Source organism: Diabrotica virgifera, chromosome 1, assembly GCF_917563875.1.
Source record: "Diabrotica virgifera virgifera chromosome 1, PGI_DIABVI_V3a".
NCBI classification, from domain to species: Eukaryota; Metazoa; Arthropoda; class Insecta; order Coleoptera; family Chrysomelidae; genus Diabrotica; species Diabrotica virgifera.
Genome location: NC_065443.1, coordinates 131,162,733 through 131,169,841, shown reverse-complemented (window position 1 = coordinate 131,169,841; position 7,109 = coordinate 131,162,733). Strand labels below are relative to the sequence as shown.

Sequence of the window (7,109 nt, the reverse complement as noted above, 5' to 3'; positions counted from 1 at the left end):
CTAAATGCATGGTTTGTGCTACTTGTAAACCAAGTAACCTACCACAGGCTGGACTTATGGGTTCCTTCAGGAACATAAATTTTCCTTGGCAGATGATCTCAATGGATCTCATTGGACCTTATCCTCGGAGTTACAAGGGTAATACCTATTGCCTGGTAGTTGTGGATTATTTCACTAAATTTCCTTTAGTTTGTCCCCTTCGCCAGGCCACAACTCCAGCAATTTTAAAATATTTGGAGGAACAAGTCTTTTTGGTGTATGGTGTTCCTCAAATTGTGTCATGTGACAACGGTCCTCAGTTTGTATCGAAGGCCTTTAAAGATCTTCTAGCTAAATATAAGGTTCAAAAGACCTTTTATAATGCTGCCTACCATCCACAAGCAAATCATACTGAGAGAGTAAATCGCAGTATTGTCACAGCTCTAAGGTCCTATACTTACCCTGATCACAGAGCTTGGGATCAATATATTCATTCCATAGCTCAAGCCATAAGGACTTCTGTCCATGAAGTTACCCAGTGCTCTCCAGCATATTTGAATTTTGGTAGGAATGTGGCTTTATCAGGTGATTATTTTGGTGTAATTTCAGACAATTCCGAAAATCTTCCTCAAATATCTGAGAAACTTCATCGCTTAGATGATCTCCAGACGTTACCTCATATTTTCGCAGACATTAGGAAGAAGTTAAAAACTTCTTACCTAAGGAACCAGCAGCACTATAATTTGAGGAAACGAGATCTGCGATTCTTTGTTGGTGATCGAGTCTTAAAGCGCAATTTTGTCAAATCCAATAAGGGTGATGCCATTTCTGCAAAGTTTTGCCAGAAATATGTCCCATGTACTGTCTCAAGGGTAATATCTCCTTTGATTTATGAATTAAAGGACAATTCGACTAATAAGCGAATTGGTCAATTTCATGTAAAGGATTTACTGCCTGACAACACCATGGACGATGTGGATTCTTCAACTTCATCGGAAGAAGATTAGCTTAACAGGGTTGTTTAAGCTAATATCTTCCTGTGTTTGCCTTTAATTAGTTTTATTATGGTATAGTATTTTAGTTTAAATTGTTAATCACCAGATAATGCCTGACCATAGCAATTTTTATCCTTCGGCATGGCTTGATGATTTCTCACGTATTAGTTATTAGGTACCGAATTCTTGTGTAATACCGCTTGTATGAGTTTATTATTATTTTTTTTGTATTATAGATTGCATTTGAGTCATTATCGACAAATATTCTCAAATACTAATCCAGCCAGTAGTATTACCAAGTTAATAACCTCCACTTGTACTCTTAGTTTTGTACTCAACCTCTCAGAATAAAAGGGCTGTTGATTATTATATATTAAGATATTTGGATGTGTGGGCTCATACAAGTATTCTTGCTTAATATAGATGGAGCTATGTTACACTACCATATCTTAGATTATGTGTTATATCTTGGATATTTGATTACATACCTATTATTTTTTTTTTATTGTTTTTATATCATGTCATTGGATTTGCCATATTGGAAAGAAGTTGTGGTTGTTAATTTGTTATTGGGTTACTTTATTGATATTTGTCACAGGTACCTTAAATACTTTATATTAATTCGGATTCTTACTTCCTCCACAGGATGATTCTGGAATGAATTTGGAATTTTGATTTATAAATGAATTCTTGAGTCCTTCATATTTCTTCTTATGAACTAGTCTGTTAATGCTCAAAGTTGGTGAATACGTGGGTTCGAAGTTCAGCAACTGATCACTGCTATCCGATTTCGTAATCCATGTCTTTCTTGTCAGAGTAGGCAGATGTTTATCCATGATAATATTTCTGGTTGGGAAATGGTGTACAACACTTCCTAACCATTCTTGTGCAATTGTTCCAAATATTCCAGGCACATTTCCACACGATAATAGGGAAGTCTAGTTTGCTTATTTTATGTCTCTTAGTTCATAGTATATTGATGCTTGACTTTCCATAGACGTAGAGTCGTAATGTTAGTGATTAACCCACTGGGACAAATTATTGATTTTCTTTTTAGTAGATTCCCTCTTCTTTCCTTAGGCATTAATTGTTGCTTAGATTCAGGAATATCTCCTGGATAATCCTATGTATGTTCACATGAATATACAGTCTTATGAAAGATTGGGAGCTCGTTCCCGTCATATTTTGTATTTACCATGGAGTCATAGAACTTATAAGTTCATCCTTTATTTTTACTATTTAGTTTCGATAGGCTCATATTACCGGATGAGGGTAGATCTAGAGCTAATTTAGTTAGTTATTTAGTATTAGTGAGAATTGGTCCATAAATCTTCCTGATCGTTCTTCTTTGGATATGCTCCTATAAATCTGGTGTCCATTGCTAGTCCGATTTTGGATTAAGTGTCCGATTCTTCACTTATTTTGTTTATTTGGTTGTATAGGTTCGTATTACCGGATGTGGGTGTACGTAGACCTAATTTATTTATATGATTTAGTATGGATGTGAATTGGTCCATAAATCTTCCTGGTCGTTCTTCATTGGATATGCTTTTGTGAATCCGTTGTCCATTGATAGTCTGACTTTGGATTGAGTGTCTGATTCCACATTTATTTTGGTTAATGTGTTTGCATTCCTTTGGTATGTTCACTATTTATATTAGTTGGTATTGGTGAAAATTATTCTATAAATATTCCTAGTTGTTCTTCTCTGGATATGCTATTACGAATCTGGTGTCCATTGCTAGTCCAATTTAGGATTGAGTGTTTGATTCTTCACTTATTATAGTTATTGATTTCATTGGTGACTTTAGTATATGTACTTGCGTTATGGTATGAATTGGCTCTCACCTTTGCCTGGTTGTTCGTCCTTGGATATACTCCTTATAAATCTGATGTCCATGGATAGTTCAACTTTGGATTTACTGCCAATTCGACACTTATTTGTCATTATAAATTATGTCTCATCTTTAGCACTTTTACTAGGACTTCGGGTCATATTTTGCAATTTCCGTTATTTGCTGCAGTGACCATCCTACTTTCCCTTGATTATTAGTGGTGATTATTTGTAATCTTGCGAATCAACGGGGAATGATACACTAAGCACTACTACTCTAGTTTAATATTTTGAAAAAAAAAAAAAAAAAAAAATTTTTTTTAAATAAAATTTTTTTTTCTGGTGGTTGAAAGGGAATGTGACGTTCCGCCCCTTATAGAATCGATTATTGATGGGAAGATATTATTTAACTATCCAAAATATTATTTAATTATTTTCAGAATTATTTTCTTTCAATGTTTATTCAAATAGAACTTAAACCCATCTCAGAATTTTTAAATGCTTGATGACGTCACATTTAAAACGTGGCAACATTGGTTTCCCCACTTTGACAGCCAATGCTTAGTAGAGGGGTACGAAGGATTCAGCTGTGAACGTGAGCCTTGGATTGCCATTGTTTCTCGAGTGTTCGGTCTGAATCGTAGTGTGCGGGGTCATTAGACTCAATTATTCACCTCTAATTCTCAGTTCCAAATTGATTAAATATTACAATAAAAGTATAGTGAAGTTATCCAGCAGCAGTGGATTTGAAGAATTTTAGAGCATACTATATCCAATGAGTTCTACCCCGGTAAATACACATTTTATTAAGTATTTTATTCAGCCATTTTGGAAGTCCTTGACATTTGCTAACTAAGTTTCACATAGTCTATTTTCATGGTTTTTATGTTTTATTTTCATGGATCAAACTCATCTAGAGATAATTCAATATTCGTTGTTAATTTGTGCTTCCAGTTGGAAAATAGAGCTAATTTAAACTCCATTTTTTATATTCCTTTCAAGTCTACAGAACTCCTATCTTTTGAACGATGATCAAATAAGTATCCATCGCTTAGTCTTACTATATTTCATCCTTGTATAATATATCTATATACCGGTGTATATATTATAATAAAATATTCTTTCACAGTAATTATATTTTGTATTTCAATTGGAAATTACTTGTGTTATTTGACCAAGGTCATCTGATAGCAACCTGATAAAAGGTCAAGCTGTCTAGTCATTCAAGTTTTTGGACTTAATGACCTATTTCTTCTTATTCCCATAGGAATAAAAACACCTCCTCGTATCTCTTGCTTCTTTTTTTTGACATTGGTAGATTGGTAGTAACACCACACTGTGTTTTTTTTAGCACCTACCATGAAATCTTAAAGCCACCCTACAACAACACCAAGGCCAGACCACACAGAGAGAAACAATCAATAGGCGACCAGCCTGGATTATTTCCACATTTTCTTTTTTTGAGTACCTCCAGCTGCTTTCCAACAGTTTTGAGTACCTTCAGCTGCTTTCTACTAGTCTTCCTCTCCTGTACCTCCAGCAGGACAGCTGCTAGCGAGAGTTAGCACCCTTGGGTGCTCATTACATCAACTTCAAGATTAGGAAAGAGTGGTTTGTTTGGGAACATTTACTGTGCTCTTATTAAAGACAGACTGGTTTTGTGATATTTAGTACATTTTTTTTTATAGTTCAATTGCACACACATTTTTCCTGCTTTATATTTTTTATAGGTTTTTTTTTCTTTACAACATAATATTTAATTGATAGCATTCCCCAACACTCTGCAATCTATAAAGGTATAAATTTCTGAGCTCAGATATTTTCCCTGATAATAGTAGTCGGTACTCTTATCTTGATTATTTTTAGGCTGTGTTCCACTTTTGTATAATTATTTAAACTCATTCCATTATTTTAGTATATGTTTAATTAAATTTTTAAAAATTAACTTCACATATTAGTCAAAATTGTAATTATTAACTTTATTTAACTTGAACTTATTAACTTTACTTAACTTTAACTTATTAACTTTATTTAACTTTAACTTTAATTTATTAAATTCATATGAACTTCTGGATTCTAATCCCTCAGATTAGTTTTTGGTTTCACTTGTTATTATTACTATTATAAACCACGAGTTAGGAAAAGGATCTGTGTATCCACTCGTAGGTTTATTTATTCAATAAGGCTTGTGCCTGTCCCACTCACAGTGAGGTATTTATATGTTATATATAGTATCAGGTAGTATTTAATTAAGGTGTACGTATTATAAACGTACAATTATTATTTGGTGAGGGTTCTACTAACCTAGTTGTAAGTTGTACTTCCTGTATTAGAGGTACCCGTAGTCAGTTTTTCTAACCTTATAAAGAGTATTCTTAGATCATAGTTGTATGATGATTTTGTAATTGACTTTCACTAGTATCACTTTTTCCTGTCATGTTAGAGTTACACACTAGTTACTTGTCCTAACTCAGAGATTGTTAAAAAGATCTAGTAGTTACATTCAATAAATATACATTTATTGTGATTTTTTTTTTCTTATTAATCCTTTATTTTTAGTAGTATATTTTATAATTTAATAATCTTTAATAACTTTTCACATACTTGTACTACAAATTTAACATACTCTATAGCAGCGTAGAATACCTGGAAGAGCGTTAACCTAGTTATCCTTCTTCTGGCGCCCAAAAATTCATTCTATTTTCAGTATATTATTATATTTACTCTATCTATTTTCTGAACATTATCTTCATATCTTCTTTTCGAGCCATCATTGTCACTTCCTTTAATCTATTGTCTGGCCAAAAATAGCCGTGCAAATTGGCCGAATCCTTCCTTGAGTGTCAAGTGGCCCTTCTCATACATATTTAGCTAGCCATTCAAGTTATATCTATCTATTAATGATTTCTCATCTCTAGTCCTGTATCAATTCGATATTCTTTGTCTTGGCATCCTTCCATACAAATACTACTACAAAGTTGTATTTTAGTTACTCCAGCTTCTTCAACGGAGAAGCCACACATTTTTGTCCTTTGGCTACATTAAGTAGATCTTCTTCTTTTTACTACTTCTGTTGGAGTTTACCACTCCCTTTTCATTCACTCCAACAGAAAATCATCAGCTAGTTGTTACAGGCTGGTGACATGGACCTCTACAAATGACACCGTCTAGCCAGCCATCCTCCGATAGTTGCAAATATGTAGTAGTTTTGTGCACGTGCCTTCATTTGGATGAGGTTATTTAAAATTTAACTCATAACTCATAAAATTTTGGTTATCGCTATTGTTTTAAATGGAAATGAAACTTTCGGTGTTAATTTCTGTTCTAAATTTAGTTATACTTTAATGTTATTTAACGATTTTACGATTAGCAATATATTTTTACAGTTATTTTAATAAATATACAAAAGTGTGCTACGGGGTATGTTGTAACAAAACATTGGGACTTGTTGTAACATGTTGCAAATTGCGCTGAATCTTACTAAATTTATGATCTAACTCAATATAAAAACGTATTATTTAGTTTAGTAATAGTTCAGAATGAGACAACATAAAAGAAAATCAGAAAGGGCAACTTAAAGCCAGAAAGTGAAGTCTACGAGTTAGCTGCAGCGGAAATTTTAGATAATCAATGTAGCATAAAGCAAGCAAGTGAAACAGCACGGACTGTGTCGCATGTATCTTTATACCGATATAAAAAAAGAAAAACATTAAGAGTCTAACAAGTGGGCTGTACTAAACCGGGGATAGTTTTTACAGCCGAATAACGGCCGGTTTCGCAAAGTCAAGTTAAGAGATAACCAGAGGTCACCACAATATATTATAATGGGGGAACCTCTGGTTATCTCTTAACCACAAGTTAACTTTACTTTGTGAAACCGGCCGTTAGAAAGTAAAATGGTTTCGTATATTCTGAAGTGCCCCGAAATATAATTTGGACTAATTCCCATGAAGATGCAAAAACTGCCTTAAAATGTGCTGTGAAACTCAGTGCTAAGCAACTTCCTTCTTCGTGGTATCAAAATTATACATTTGGTCCAGATTGGCTTCAAAATTTTATGCGTAGAAATCTAAATTTATATTTAAGAACACCGGAAGATACGTTATGAAGTCGAGCAACATCTTTCAACAGGACCAACGATGGTATTTTTTTCGAAATACTCCAAAAAATTCGAATTTTCGTAATGTTACAACCTGCCCCAATAGATGTTACAACAAGAGCCGGCCCGAGGGCCGTGCGAGCCGTGCGCCCGCACAGGGCGCCAAAGCTTTATGGCGAATTTCCCCCCTCCCCAAAAAAAA

General features: G+C 33.9%; 1 long non-coding RNA gene across 1 annotated transcript; it reads left to right on the top strand.

The window, feature by feature from the left end:
- The first annotated feature begins 448 nt into the window (after positions 1-448).
- Positions 449-5,335, top strand: LOC126880567 (uncharacterized). Its single transcript, XR_007696635.1, has 2 exons — positions 449-3,598; positions 4,160-5,335. It is a non-coding gene; the product is annotated as an uncharacterized LOC126880567 (long non-coding RNA).
- Positions 5,336-7,109: the final 1,774 nt, after the last annotated feature.